Source organism: Stenella coeruleoalba (genome assembly GCF_951394435.1).
Source record: "Stenella coeruleoalba genome assembly, chromosome: Y".
Taxonomy (NCBI): Eukaryota; Metazoa; Chordata; class Mammalia; order Artiodactyla; family Delphinidae; genus Stenella; species Stenella coeruleoalba.
The window spans coordinates 2565518-2580531 of NC_137168.1; positions in this window are offsets into that span (position 1 = coordinate 2565518).

Consider the following 15014-nt stretch of genomic DNA (forward strand, 5'->3'; position numbering starts at 1 on the left):
AATACCCTTGTGGTTCATCCATGTTGCCTTGCCAAATGGCAGAATTTCTTTCTCCCTCACGACTGAATAATACTACACTGTATAGATAGATAGATAACATGATGAATGGGTAAAGATGCAGCGTTTTCTTCATCCATTCATCCCATGAATGGGCATAGATTGTTTCCACCTCTCTCTCTCTCTCTTTTTTGTTTTTTGGTTGCATCGTGCAGCATGCAAGATACTAGTTCCCCAATCAGGGACTGAATGCTCTTGAAGCGCGGAGGCCTAATCACTGGACCTCCAGGGAAATTTCTGTTTCTGTATCTCGACTCTTGTTTCTATATCTTGACTGTTGGAGATATTGCTTTGTATTTTCTTTCCATATATCCATAGAAGCTCAGTTGCTGGATCATATGGTAGCTCTATTTCTAATTTTTTGAGGAACCTTCATACTGTTGTCCATAGTGGTTACACCAACTTACATTCCCACCAACAGTGTAGGAGGTCTCCCTTCCTCCACACACTCTCCATTACTTGCTATCTCTTGTCTTTTTGATGATATTATAGCCATCCTAACAAGTATGCAGTAATCGCTCATTGTAGTTCTGTTTTGCATTTTGATGATGATTACCAGTGTTGAACATCTTTACACGCTCTTGTTGGCCATCTTATGTCTTCTTGGGAAAAATTCCTATTTAGTTCCTCTGCCCAGTTTTTAATCACATTGTTTGTTTACTTGTTTTTGGCATTGAGTTATATGAGTTCTTCACATACCTTGTATGTTAACCCCTTATTAGTTGTATGACTTACAGATATCTTCTCTCATTCCATACATGGCCGTTTCATTTGTTGTTTCTTTTGCTGTGCAGAAGCTTTTTAGTTTAATGTGATCCAGTTTGTTAAGTTCTGCTTTTGTTGACTGTGCTTTTGGTGTCATATACAAAACAATTATTGCCAACACCAATATCAAGGAGGTGTTTCCCCTATATTTCCATCTAAGAGTTTTATCGTCCCAGTTCTTATAGACTTACTTAAATCTGTAATTCATTTCAAGTTAATTTCTGTGAATAGTGTAAGATAGGAGTAAAATTTCATTTTTCTCCTTGTGGTTATCAGTTTTCCCAACACCATTTATTGAAAAGACCATTCTTTCCCCATTCAGCATTTTGGTTCCCCTGTCAAATATTAGTTGGGAGATTTATTTCTGGGTTCTTGATTCTGTTCCACTGATCTAGGTGTCTGCTTTTATGCCAGTATTATACTCTTCTGATTACGCTAGCTCTGTGATACTTTGGAATCAGGAAGTGTGATGCCTCCAGCTTTGTTCTTCTTTCTCAGGATTGCTTTGGCTACTCAGGGTTTCTGTTCTTCTGTAAAAATTTTAGAATTGCTTTTTCTATTTCTATAATAAAAGACATCAGAGGAACCTCCCTGGCGGTCCAGTGGTTAAGACTCCGTACTTCCACTGCAGGGGGGCACAGGTTGAATCCCTGGTCGGGGAAATAAGCTCCCGCACACCGCATGGTGTGGCAAAAAAAAAATTTAAAGCCATTGGAAATTTGATAGGGATTTCATTCAGTCTATAAATGGCTTTGGATAGTATGGGAAATTCAATTAGTTATTCTGATCTAAGAATATGGGATATTTTTCCATGTTTTTCCTAACTTCATCAAAGCCTTTTTGTTTTAATGTACAGATCTTTCACCTCCTGCATGAAATTTATTTCTAAGTGTTTTATTATTTTGATGCTTTTTGTAATTGGACTATGTTATTTTTTTCAGATGTTTTGTTGTTAGTGTACAAATATGCAGTTATATGTAAATTTTGTACCTTGCAACTTTAATGACCTTGTTGATTAGTTTTAGCAATTGGTGGTGGACTCCACAGGGTTTTCTACATGTAATATCAAATCACCTGCAAACAAAGATAATTTTGCTTCTTCCTTTTAAATTGGATGCCTTTAATTCCTTTTTCTTGCCCACCTGTCCTAGCTAGGACTTGATGTACAATGTGGAATAGGAGTGGTGAGATTTTACCCTTTCTGCTTAGAGTATGATGTTATCTCTGCGTTTGTCTATGGTCTTTATTGTGTTGAAGTATATACCTTCTGTACCCGGTTTATTAGGTATGTTTATCATGAAAAGACATTATATTTTGTCAAGTGCCTTTTCTCCATCTATTGAGATGATTACATTACTTTTATCTTTCATTAATAATGCGGTGTGTCATACTTCCTGATTTGTATGTTTTGAAGCATCCTTGCATCCCAGGGATAATTTCCACCTGATCGTGGTGAATGATTCTTTTAATGAGCTATTGAATTCCATTTGTTAATATTTTGAGAAATATTGCGTCTATCTTCATCAGGTATATGGGTCTATAGTATTCTTTTGTTTGTAGTGTCCTTATCTGGCTTTGGTATCAGAGTAGTAGCCTCATGAGATGAGTTTAGGAGTACTTCTTGTTCTTCAATTTCTGGAATGAGTTTGAAAAGGACTGGCATTAATTCTTTAAATATCTAGTAGAATTTATCAGTGAAACCATGTGGCCGTGGGCTTTTTTGCGTTAGGAGGCTTTTGATTACTGATTCAATCTCCTTGCCTGTTATTCGTCTGTTCAGATATTCTATTTCTTCATTATTCAGCCTTGGTAGGTTGTATGTTCTCAGAATTTATCAATTTGTTGTCATAAAATTGTTCACATTAGTCTCTTAGGATCTTTGTATTTCTGTGGTATCAATTGTGATGTTTTCTCTTTTCCGATTTTATTTATTTGAGTCTTTTCTGTTTTATTCTTAGTTAGCCCAGCTAAAGGCCTCTCAATTTTGTTTATCGTTTTGAAAATCTAGCTGTTAGGTTCTTTGATCTTTTCTTTTTTTTTCTGGTCTCTATTTCATTTCTATTTCATTTCTACTCTTTGTTATATCCACCCTTTTTAAGAAATTTTGGTCTTAATTTGTACTTATTTCCTTGAGGTGTTTGTTTATTTGAGCTCTTTCTTTTTTCATAATGTTGGCATTTATTGCAATAAACTTGCCTCTTAGAACCGCTTTTTCAGTACCCCATTGGTTTTGATATATGTTTCCATTTTCATTTGTTTCAAGATATTTAAATTTCTTCTATGACTCACTGTTTGTTCAGAAACGTGTCGCTTCATTTCCACATGTTTGTGAATTTTCGAACTTTTCTTCTGTTATTCATTTCTAGTTTCATACCATTATGGTCAGAAGAGATTCTTGGTATGATATTAATCTTCTTACATTTGTTAAAACTTGTTTTGTGGCCCATCACATGGTCTGTCCTGGAGGATGTTCTGTGTGTGCTGGAGAAGAATGTGTATTCTGCTGTTGTTGGATGGAATGTTCTGAAAAATGTCTGTTAGGTCCATTTGTTTGAGGTATAGCTCAAATCCAATGTTTCGCTCTTGAAGTTCTGCCTGGATGATCTATTACTGTTGAAAATGAGGTACTGGAGTCCCCTACTATCACTGTAATATGTGTTTTTCTCCCTTCAGATCTGTTAGTACTTACTTGATATATTCAGGTGGTCTAAGACAGGGGTCCCCAACCCCTGGGCCACGGACCAGTACTGTTAGGAACTGGGCTGCGCAGCAGGAGGCGAGCGGCAGGGGAGGGAATTAAGCTTCGTCTGCCGCTCCCCGTTGTTCGCAATCGCTCGCATTACAGCCCGAACCATCCCCTCCAACCCGCCCCCACCCCCACCCCCCGCAATTTTTCCCACTCCGTGGAAGAATTGTCTTCCATGAAACCAGTCCCTGCTGCCAAAAATGTTGGGGACCGCCGGGCTAAATTATGATCATCTTTGTTTCATTAATGTTTTGGCTAAAGTTGATGTTGTTTGATATAACTATAGCTACCCTGTTTTCATTTGGTTTCCATTGAATGTCTTTTTCTATACTTTTACTTTGAGCCTATGTGTGTCCTTACAGGTAAAGTGAGTCTCCTGTAGGCAGCATGTAGTTGGTTGTTTTATTATCCAACCAGCCACTCTATGTCTTTTCGCTGGATGATCCAATCCATTTACACTTAGATTAATTACTGATAGGTAAAGACTTACCAATGCTGTCCTATTATTTTCTGGCTGTTTTGTACTTTCACTGTTCCTTTCTTCCTCTCTTGCTGCTTTCCTTTGTAAACTGATGATTTTCTGGATTAGTGTGCTCTGATTCCATTCTTTATCTTTTGTGTATCTACTGTAGATGTTTGCTTTATGGTTATCATAAGGTTTATATAAAAATATATGTTTTACAGATAATTACATAATTTTATATATAATTATACACATATATATTTTATTATTTATACTATATATATTTATGTTATGACACGTAGGGGAACTTCAAACCCACTTCAAGGTACACTGGCCCAGTTCTGCAGACATCGGACCCAGCTAGGAGAAACCAAATCTATTTCAAGTGACCCATAATCAAGTGGCTCTAAATCCACAAGAAGTACCTCAGATCCAGATCCACTTCAGAGCAAAGAAGACTAACTTCAGGAATCCAGACTCAGTTTAGGCATTCCTCAGCAACAGACCTGGAAATCAGAAACATACTGCAAGTTCACCGGGTAAAAGATATGGGGCTCGCAACCTACTTAAAGGAATCAAGCCATCCTCAGGATACCAAAACTCGGTTTGGAGGACATAGATTCAACTCAAGGAAACCAGAGGTTTCTCAAGCATCCTAACACACCTCTAGAGACCCCAGATTACATCAAGGGACCAAGATTCAATTCACACACTCCCAGATATCAATCTATGAGGTCCCCAGACCCACCCTAGGAGCACTAAGACATATATGGCTAAACACAGACTCACCTCAAACAGACCCAAATTCAACCCAGGCTCTGTCCACAGGACCCACACTCTGATTACAAAAGCTGACATCAGTTCACGGGCACCAGACTTAGTACATGCATCCCCAGAAAATACTCCAGAGGACCCCAGACACACCTCAGGGACCCCAAACTGATATTGGCCAGTCCTAATCCATCTCAATGACACAGACTTCCACAGACAACATATTGAAAGCCTAGAAACACCTCAGTTGATCCAAAGTCAACTCAGAACATTCAGGCTCACCTTTGGAAATCCCAGGCCCAAGCTCGAGAGGCAGATTCAGTTTGAATAGTCCCCAAATCCACCTCAGAATTGCCAGAACCACCTCAGCAGACTGCAGATCAATTTCAAAGGAACTTGGCTCAGCTCTGGAGACCCAGACACACTTCAGACAAACCAAATGCATCAGGGGGTATCACAGAATAATCTCAGGTGACCCATATTCATTGCCATACATACACCTCAGGGATCCTAAACCTAATTCATAGGAATGAGTTGGGTTAAGCTCAGGCATCTCCAGACAACAGCCGTGTCCTCAGATACTCAAAAGAACACTCAGATCCACCTACAGGTCCAAGACGTGTTTCAGAGTATGTTTGTTTCATACAAACATACCACTCAGGCAGGCCTACACACAGTCCTGGGAACCCCCAACAGGTAGCCTAGAATCACCTCAGATACGCAAACCTCTTTAAGCGCAATAATATCCACTTCATGAATTCAGACTCACCTCAAGCACCCCAGGCAACATACTTGGGAACTCAAAATACACCATAGGAGTCTAAGCCCCAACTCAGGGTAAAGTACAGGGGGCCCACAACCTACCTAATGGGACTGAACCATCCTCAAGGAACCTCACTCAGGTCAGGGGAAACAGACTCGACTCAGGGACCACAGAATCACGTCAAGCACCCAAACTCTCCTCTGGGGTTCCCATATTCAACTCACACATGCCCAGACATCCACTCAAGAGACCCAGACCCCCCCGCCCCCCCCGCAGCGATCCAAGACCTACATACTGGAATCCAGATCCTCTAGCATGGCCCCAAATATCCACTAACATTTCCCCAAAGTATCTAGACTCAGGTCCCATAGGACCCAGGCTCAAATCAGGAGGTCACCTCATGGACACCAGACACAGTATATACAGACACATCCCCAAGTAACACTCCAAGAGACCCCAAACATACCATAGGTTCCCCAGACACTATCAGAAAACTCTAACCAACTTCACACTTACGGTGGGCTTCTGCAGACAACATAATTGTCCTCAAAACCCCACAAGTGGCATAAAATAGGCTCAAGACATGCAGATGCACCTCTGCACACCCAGACCCAATACTCAGTTCAAACTGAGCAGACTCATTTGAATACTGCAGACCCACCATGGAGATGTCAGATCCACCTCAGTGAAACCAGATCAACTTCAGAGCACCCCGGCTCAGTTCTAGAGACACTAGGCCCACATTAGAGAAATAAAATGCACCCGGCAGGTACACAGGTACACATTTGTCAGGGGACAAGGATTCAGTTTTAGGCCCCAGGCCTAGCACTGTATAGAACCAGTATTGTATAGGACCAATACTCAGCTCAGGTACTTCATAAATCTCCAGGGGATTCAGATACAAGCAGACCCAGATCTACTAAAAGACACAAAACAGTTCAAGATCTGTCAGGTGTGCCCACACAACAGTTGAGGCAGCCCGTGACTCTAGGTAATTCAGATCTCTAGGGACAACTCAGACTAATCTCAGGAGACACCTGACCCCCCTACACCTGCAACCGTCACAGTGGACTTAGCTTTCCCCGGGCATCCCTGGGTATCCAGGGGGGCAATAACCCAAACATCAGGAGACTCAAACATCTTCAGGGACGTTTGGGAACTCAGGGAACCCAGATTCAGCTCAGAGGACCAAAGGCAATGTCAGACTCAAACTGCAACTCCAGTCTAAGAGGAAGGACATACCACCCACCACAGGGAACCCACACCCACCTAAGGATATACAGACTCAGTTCAGGAGACCTAAATTCAGATGACGGGACATTAAGTTCAGAGAAATCTGAAAAATATGAGGTTCAAGGCAGAAATGAGGATGTGTCAATCCAAATAAAGGGTCCTAAAAAGCGATACAAGGATTTCAGACCAACCCAAGGGGATAAAGTCTCAATTCAGGTACATGAAAACAACACTCCAATAACGCCACACTCAGTACAGGGGTGCTCAGGTTTGCCTCAAGGGACCACAGATCCACCTAAGGTAATCCGGATGCTACCCCCAACCATAACGGTATCCAAATCCATCTCAGAGGAGGGCACACCAACCAGGAAGAAAGACAGATTCCCACCAGAAAGTCCAGATTCCTTTCCCAAGTTCCACACAGGAAAACTCAGACCAAATTCAGGTACACAAACTCAGATACAGCATTCACTGACATCACTTGGGGTGTATAAATATACCAGAAAAGGGCCCAAACATACTTCAGTAAGGCTGAAACATGCCTCCGGGACCTGGACATACATCATGGACCATACAACCAACAGGAGAGTGCTGATAATTGTCGTTACACCCAGACTCGGCTAAGGTACCCAAGACAACATTACCAGGGTTTTACACTCTCGTAGAAAGAACCAGGCCAGCCACAGTGGAACCACTCCCATATCAGGACACCCAACTCTGTTCAGTCATCCCCAGCTAAAACCCAAGGAGCCATGGACACTATAGGAAACTCAGACCTTCTCAGGAACTCAGACTCAGCTAAGGGATTTCAGACAACATGCCAGGTGGATACAGATCGAACTCAGAGTTTCAGACCAAACTGAAAGGACCAATACCACTAAAGGGATCCCATGCACAATTAATGGGACACAGACCCAGTACAGGGGATGTCAACTCTTCAGAGGCATCCCCAAACAACACCCCAATACCCCACACTAAAAACATATGTCAGACCCACCTTAAGGGACTTTAGACTCACAAGGGACCTAAATTTATCTTAGATTAGACTCAGCTGAGAGGGGGAAGAATCACCAGGGGACCCCAGACAACGTATCAGGTAGTCCCAGACTATACTGAGTCCAGACTCAAATGAAGGAGCCAAAACCACAAACAGTGGATGCCAGATCAACCTATGGATATATTGACTCAACTCAGGCATCTGCAAAGAATACACCAATGGCTCCACACTCAACATAGGATCCTCAGACCCACGTGTGGGATACAGTCTCACTCTAGAGTCCTAGATTCAGTTGAGGGGACTCAGATTCCACCTTCGGAGATCTCCAACCTAAACCAGAGGGGTGCAGAGTCACCTCAAAAGAGTGCAGTCCCGTATCATAGAACACAATCATTTCCAAAGACCCAGGTACACTTCAGAAAATACAGGCCAAATTCAGGGTATGCAGAGTCATATCACCATAGAGTCCACTTTCACATCTAAGTGTCTCACAGCTATATCAGTAAGGCACAGAAATCCTCAAAAAAACACCAGAGAGACTCAGATACTCACAAAATCCCCAGACCCACATCAGGGGGTTGCATACTCAGTTCAGGGATCACATACCCACCTCAGGGGACTACAGACAGCTTCAGATACCCCAGGTAAGCTCAAGAGATCCCAAGCCACAATCAGAGAACACAAATGCACCTGTAGTTACTGCAGATGAAAGTCAGGTGACCCAGAATCAGTTTTGGGGCCAGTGATCTACATTAACAGATCCCACACCCACCTTATAAGACCCCAATTCAGTTAAGGCATGCCCAGGCCACATCACAGGGGTCTTAGACCCTTATCTGAAGACCCAGTCCCACCACAGTATACCCATACCCATAACAGGGAACCAAAACCTATTGGGCCCATTAAAAACTGCAGGTAAACCAGATATTCTCAGGATAGCCACACTTAGATCGAGGACCTCAAATTTCATGGTAGGTGGCTCCAAGCTCAAATTACGGATCTTCCATCCACATAAAGATGCATGAAAAACTAACACAGAAGATGAGAAATCCACATAAGACATTTACACTCAGCACAGGGACCCAATCAGCTCAGCTCAGTTATCTCCAAACAATACCTGAACATGTTCACACTCAACACAAGGAAACCTAGGTCCACCCTAGGTGACACAGAGCCTCCTCAGAGGTCCAGACTCAGCTCAGGAGATCTACACATTCCTGAGGGTAAGCAGACTCAGTTCAAGGAACAAGGGACAATACCATTGAAGACTAAGCTCAGGAGATGCAAGACCTACTACAATAAACCTCACACCACTTAGGGCACTCAACTCTGTTCAGGCATCTCCAGATAAAGCCCACCCACCGCAGGGACTCAGTACTCCTCAAGAGATGCGGACTTTGTTCAGGGTGCAACAGACAATATGCCAGGTAGCCTCAAAGCCAAGTCAGGGAGTCTCAGACCTAAATGAAGGAGCTAAGGACCCCACCACATGGGATCCCAGATGCACCCAAAGTGATACATACTAAGTACAGGGGACTCAGCCTAACTCACACATTCCCAAATGACACCTCACCAAGTCAGCCTTCCACACAAAGGAACTCAGACCACCCAAAGGGTCCCCAGATGCAGGTGAGGGAACCCTAGGCATGTCTCACATGTCCCATACTCATTTCTGGAGGCCCTGAGAAACAGCAGGTGACTCCAGAGAAACTCACTGAGTTCAGGACCCAAAGAAAGGGCCAAGTCCTCCCACAGAAAATCACAAATTGAGAGGACTAAGACTCACTTCAGGCAACCACCACCAATACCCTGAAAAATCCACACTAGGAGTAAGGGGTCTTAGACCTACCTCAGAGAGTCTAGAATCAGCACAGGGGTCCAATACTCAGCTAAGGATATTCCAGATCCAACACAGAGACATCCACAACAAACTCAAAAAAACACAGAAACACATTAGAGGATCCAGATTCACTTCTGGAGGCACATACCCCCCCCATAGGGGAAACCAGAAACCGTTCAAGTGAGGAAATAACAGGTAAGCCATACACAAATAACACAGAGGTGCAAATATTCTCCTCAGAGGACCCCAGATCCACCTCAGTGAATCTAAGACACAACTCAGGGAGAGCCAGGTACCCCTGGGAACTCTGGTTCCAACTCAGGAATCTCTGACATACCTAAGGACACCCAGAGTCAGTTCAGGTATCAATATACAAGATATACAGGACACAGAACAAACCACAGAGGGCTCAGACCCATGACGAGATCCACCCAGACTTCATTCAGGTGAGAAACACCCAACTCTAGCGACACCTAATAGACTACCAGGAACTGTGACTTATCTCCATGAGACCCGGACTCACCTCAGAGAATATAAACAAATCTCTGGGTGCCCCAGACCCAACTCAGATGACCCAGACTCAGTTTCTGGGCCTGAATGCTACCTCAGAGGGTCCATACTCAGCTCAAGTATTCCTAACCAATACCCTACTGGTCTCAGAACCTCACAAGAATGCCACTCAGGCATTTCCTACACTTGAAACTTACTTCAGGGAACCTAGACACTCCTAAAGAACTCCAGTCTAAGCTAACCAGACTGAGACCTTGGAGAGCCGACCCTACAACCACTTGAGCATCTCAAATTTGGTCAGCCATCCCCACCAGGACCCACCTCAGAGGGTCCAGCTATCCTCAGAGAGGACACTGTTTCAACTCACAGAATTCTAGACATCATGCCGAATGGACCCAGACGAATTCTACGCAGCCCCAGACCCAGATGTAGAAGCTCAAGGCCCACAATGGATCCCAGTCCCACCTAAGGAGACACACAGACTCAGCACAGAACCCAGACTCAGGTCAGGCACCCCCAAACAATATACCAGTGGGCCCATATTCAACACAGAAGAACTCAGGCACTCCTCAGAAGATTCATATTCAGTTCAAGGGATCACAGTCAACAATACGGGTAATCCCAGGCCAAATTCAGTGAGTCACAGCCCTAAACAAGGGGCCAATTCCCCTCACAGCAGAACCACCTGATGGACTAGGACTTGACTCATACCTGAATAAGCTACACCTTACCAGGCCCACATTTAGCATATGGGATACCAGAACCAATTTGGGAGACCACAGACCAGACCCTCTAAGCCCTGCTCAGGAGAGACATACTCAACAGACCCCGTGTACCGCAGAAAAAAAAAAAAGTAAAAGGCAATTTGGGGGAATAATGGGAATTTCCATATAATCAGTAGGGAGAGTTCAGGGACTTTCTGATAGAATAAAAATGGGTAGCAGCAGATCATGAAGCATTTTGCTTGCTATGCAAATATGCTACTTACTTTATTTTTTAGTGGAATTGTTAAAATAATTTAAACAGAAACATGAATGTCTACAAGATAAAATGCATATGGTAATTTAATATGATACAAAGTCAGGCAGACAAAAAGTAATCTAAGCTTCAAAATTTAGTAGTTATATGAAACTGGGTAAACTACCTAAACTCTTAAATTTACCCAGTCTACAGAAACAAGATGATAAAGAATGATCAGATAGGGTTATTGTGAGGTTAAATGATGTACTGAGCACAACGCCTAAAAACATAACTCAGGGTTCAAAACAAAAGTGTGGAAATATTGTAATTACTTTTATATTAAGTGGGGGCCTGAGGTTAATTTGTAATCCTGCCTTTTTTAGAGAGTGATCAAAATTATGATACAGTTTTTATATTTTTATTTTTTTGCTGTATGCCGGCCTCTCACCGTTGTGGCCCCTCCCATTGCGGAGCACAGGCTCCGGACGCGCAGGCTCAGCGGCCATAGCTCACGGACCCAGCAGCTCCGCGGCATGTGGGATCCTCCCGGACCGGGGCACGACCCCGTGTCTCCTGCATCGACAGACGGACTCTCAACCACTGCGCCACCAGGGAAGCCCCGAAACTGTTTGTTTTCAATTACGTTCCTTTGCATATTTTGTATAAAGTAAATAATCATTGTATACTTGCACTAATAATAAGCCTAAAAGAGCATAGGAAGACATGACAGAACACACACACGATTGGAGTGAAGAATAATTATTAATAAAAAGGTATGAAAAATAATTAGTAGAAGTGTTTGGCGGATAACAAATGATTTAACAGAAGACAGTTTACCAATAATTATTCAAGAAGAAGTAGAAACCCCAGACGTAATTTATAGTCAATTCTAGGGTATAGGTGAACTTTTGCTAAAAAAGCTAGTATACTGATGATAAATATAAATAAATGCTATTACTCAGATGACAAAGCTTGTGTGTCAATACTGTTTACAGACGTAACCTCTAAAGATAGCATGCACAAAATGTATGACAATACAAATGGTATGAATTAGAAACAGGGCCACTTCCTTTCTGGGAATAACTACTGCAGACTAACTGGTCAAATAAAAATATCTAATAAATATTTTGTGCTGGCTACTATAGGAAGTGCTTCATTTACTTATGAATTTAACTATCTCATTTGATTATTGCCACAGTCTTATTGACTGCTATTCTTATCCTCATTATACAGATTAAAAACTTTTTTTCTCAGGTATGTGTAAGACTTTTTTGAAGAAGAAGACAGTAAAATTCTTTGAAATAGTTGAAGAATGACTTGAGCAACTGGAGATGGATGTTCTAATATGAGTTCTATATGACCTTAAATAATATGTAAATAATATAAATAATGTTAATGAAAACTATAAGGTTATCGCATATATATATGTATATATGTATTAAGGTATTTATGTTTATATATGTATATATCTGTGTATGTATATTACATACTTACTTACATATCACATGTATATACATATTACACCTATTGCATTCTCAATTAGATTTTTAGAAGAATTAACATTCAGAAATCATTTAGAGAATATTCTAACAAAGGGCCTCTTTTCTGGATATTAAAGACGATTATAAAGCCATGGTAAATGGGATGATTTAGTGAACACACAAAAAAGTAATAATCGGAAAGCATGTCCATAATAATAAAGGAACAACTGGTAATTTTAAAGTGTTCTCGATAAAACAGAAGCCAAAGCATAATCAATACATTTTGCTATTGAGTTGAATAGCATGTTGTATGTTGAATGAGACTGCATGGATAGATTCAAGAAGCAAAATTCAGACTATAGGAGACTATATGGGATAATCAATCTGGTTTTATAATAAACTGTCAAAAAAATAAAGAATTGAAGGGGAAAACTGTTTTAGAAAACAATTAAAAACATTTGAACCAATTGCAAAGTTCAACCCGTATTTGGATTTTATTTCGGTGAAACTGAAAACATTTTTAGTTTGCCATTTGTGAGAAAAATGGAAATTTGAACATACTTGATATTTAATGATTTTTTTAGAAATTATTAATATCCTTGTGGGTCTTTTTCTAGTAATGTGATGGCCTACAATTGTCCATTACATATCTACTGGCTTGGCTTGACCAAACTGTAATCAGCCTTCTCTCCTCCTCACAGTGTGCTAAACTTTGACCTGCCCCTCAGCTTCGGGGAATCACTAATATACTAAGGTCAGAACATATTCCGTAACAGCTTATTCTGAGAATCAGCTGGCAGGGGAAACTTTTTCTATTAAAATACCCCTACTTTACTTCCTGCTCACCCCTCTGCTTCTGTCCCACTAGGTTTCTGCTGGCCTTGCTCATCCTTTCCTCTTCAAAAATACTTTTTCTACTTGATTTTGAAATACTTGAAGACTCTGAAATCAAAGTGTTCTTCTATTCAATCGTCTTTGTGAATAAACTCTTTCCTTATCTAGGTCTTAGTTTGGTTTTCAGTTTTCTGGTGCTATGACGCAGATAAAGTGTTGAGAGCCTTTTGATCTTTATCATCCTGACCAACAGTGCTGCCCAAACCGGAGGGGTTCCAGCCCAGGATTTCTGTCTCAAATGAAAAAGTGTAAGTGTTACCCTTGAGTAGAACTCCACCCTAACTGAGGCCTTAAACGGAGGTGTTCTCTCTCTATTGCCCAGGAGTGGATAGCACCATGAGACAGATAGTTCTTGATAGATAGTTCTTGTTCCCCAAGAACATGGCACCAAGCAGGTGACATCAGGAGTTAGTCAGCTTCTACCCAAGACACTGGAACAAGGTCCCCAGCTTCCAGGAATTCCTTATCTTTCTACCCTCACCGTTTTAACTGTCTTTCTTTGCTGATCTTTCATCTCTGTCCACTCCACCATCACTTTTGCTATCTGTATAACTGATCCTATTACAATTGTAGCTCTCCATAATAAGCCTCATGTTGTATTACCTAGTTTTAAATTAATTTTTCATAGGAGTAGAGTTGATTTACAATGTTGTGTTAGTTTCTACTGCACAGCAAAGTGAATCAGTTATATATACATATGTCTCCCCTCTTTTCTAGATTCTTTTCCCACATAGGTCATTACAGAGCACTGAGTAGAGTTCCCTGTGCTGTACAGTATGTCCTTAGTCTCTGTTTTCTATATAGTAGTGTGTATATGTCAATCCCAATCTCCCAATTTATCCCTCTCCCTCCCTTCCCCCCTTGGTGTATTACCCCTCTTTATCTTCTTCCTTACATGAGCTGTTTCCCCCGTAAGAATTACTCTGTCCCTCCAAGGAGCCCCAGATGTGTAGTATTCCTTCACAGGATTCAGAGCTAAACCTCACAGTCCTACTTCTGATTGATTTTATCTACCCACTTTCCTTTGGAAACCTGCAGTTTTCCCCAAATTGCTATACTGTCTCAGGTTTAAGGGCATCCTTTGTGTTCACACTTAGTGGGGGGAAACTTTAGATTTTCTCTGTAGACTTCAACACTTTTTAGAAAAAGCAATGCATATTTCTACTGTAACATAACCAACAGCTGTTTCAAAGATCTAGGTATTTTAAATTATACTAATTTGCCACCAATACAAATACTTACACTATTATTATGGGAGGTCAAAGTACATATTCCTTACCTTGTTCTTTTAATACAGTATACTGAGAAGGTCCTAAATACAATTTAACCTTTACTTGGAACTGTGTCCTGCCATCAAAAACTTGGGAACTTTCCTCTTCCAAAATGGATGGGACAGTACTTTCATCAAAATGGTCATATGAACTCTGAAGTATAAACCCATCTGACAACCATTTTCATGAACTCTAGGTAACTCCTACTGAGACATATTTATGACAACTTTGCATATTAGTATCTTTCTGCCAGATGAGCTGGT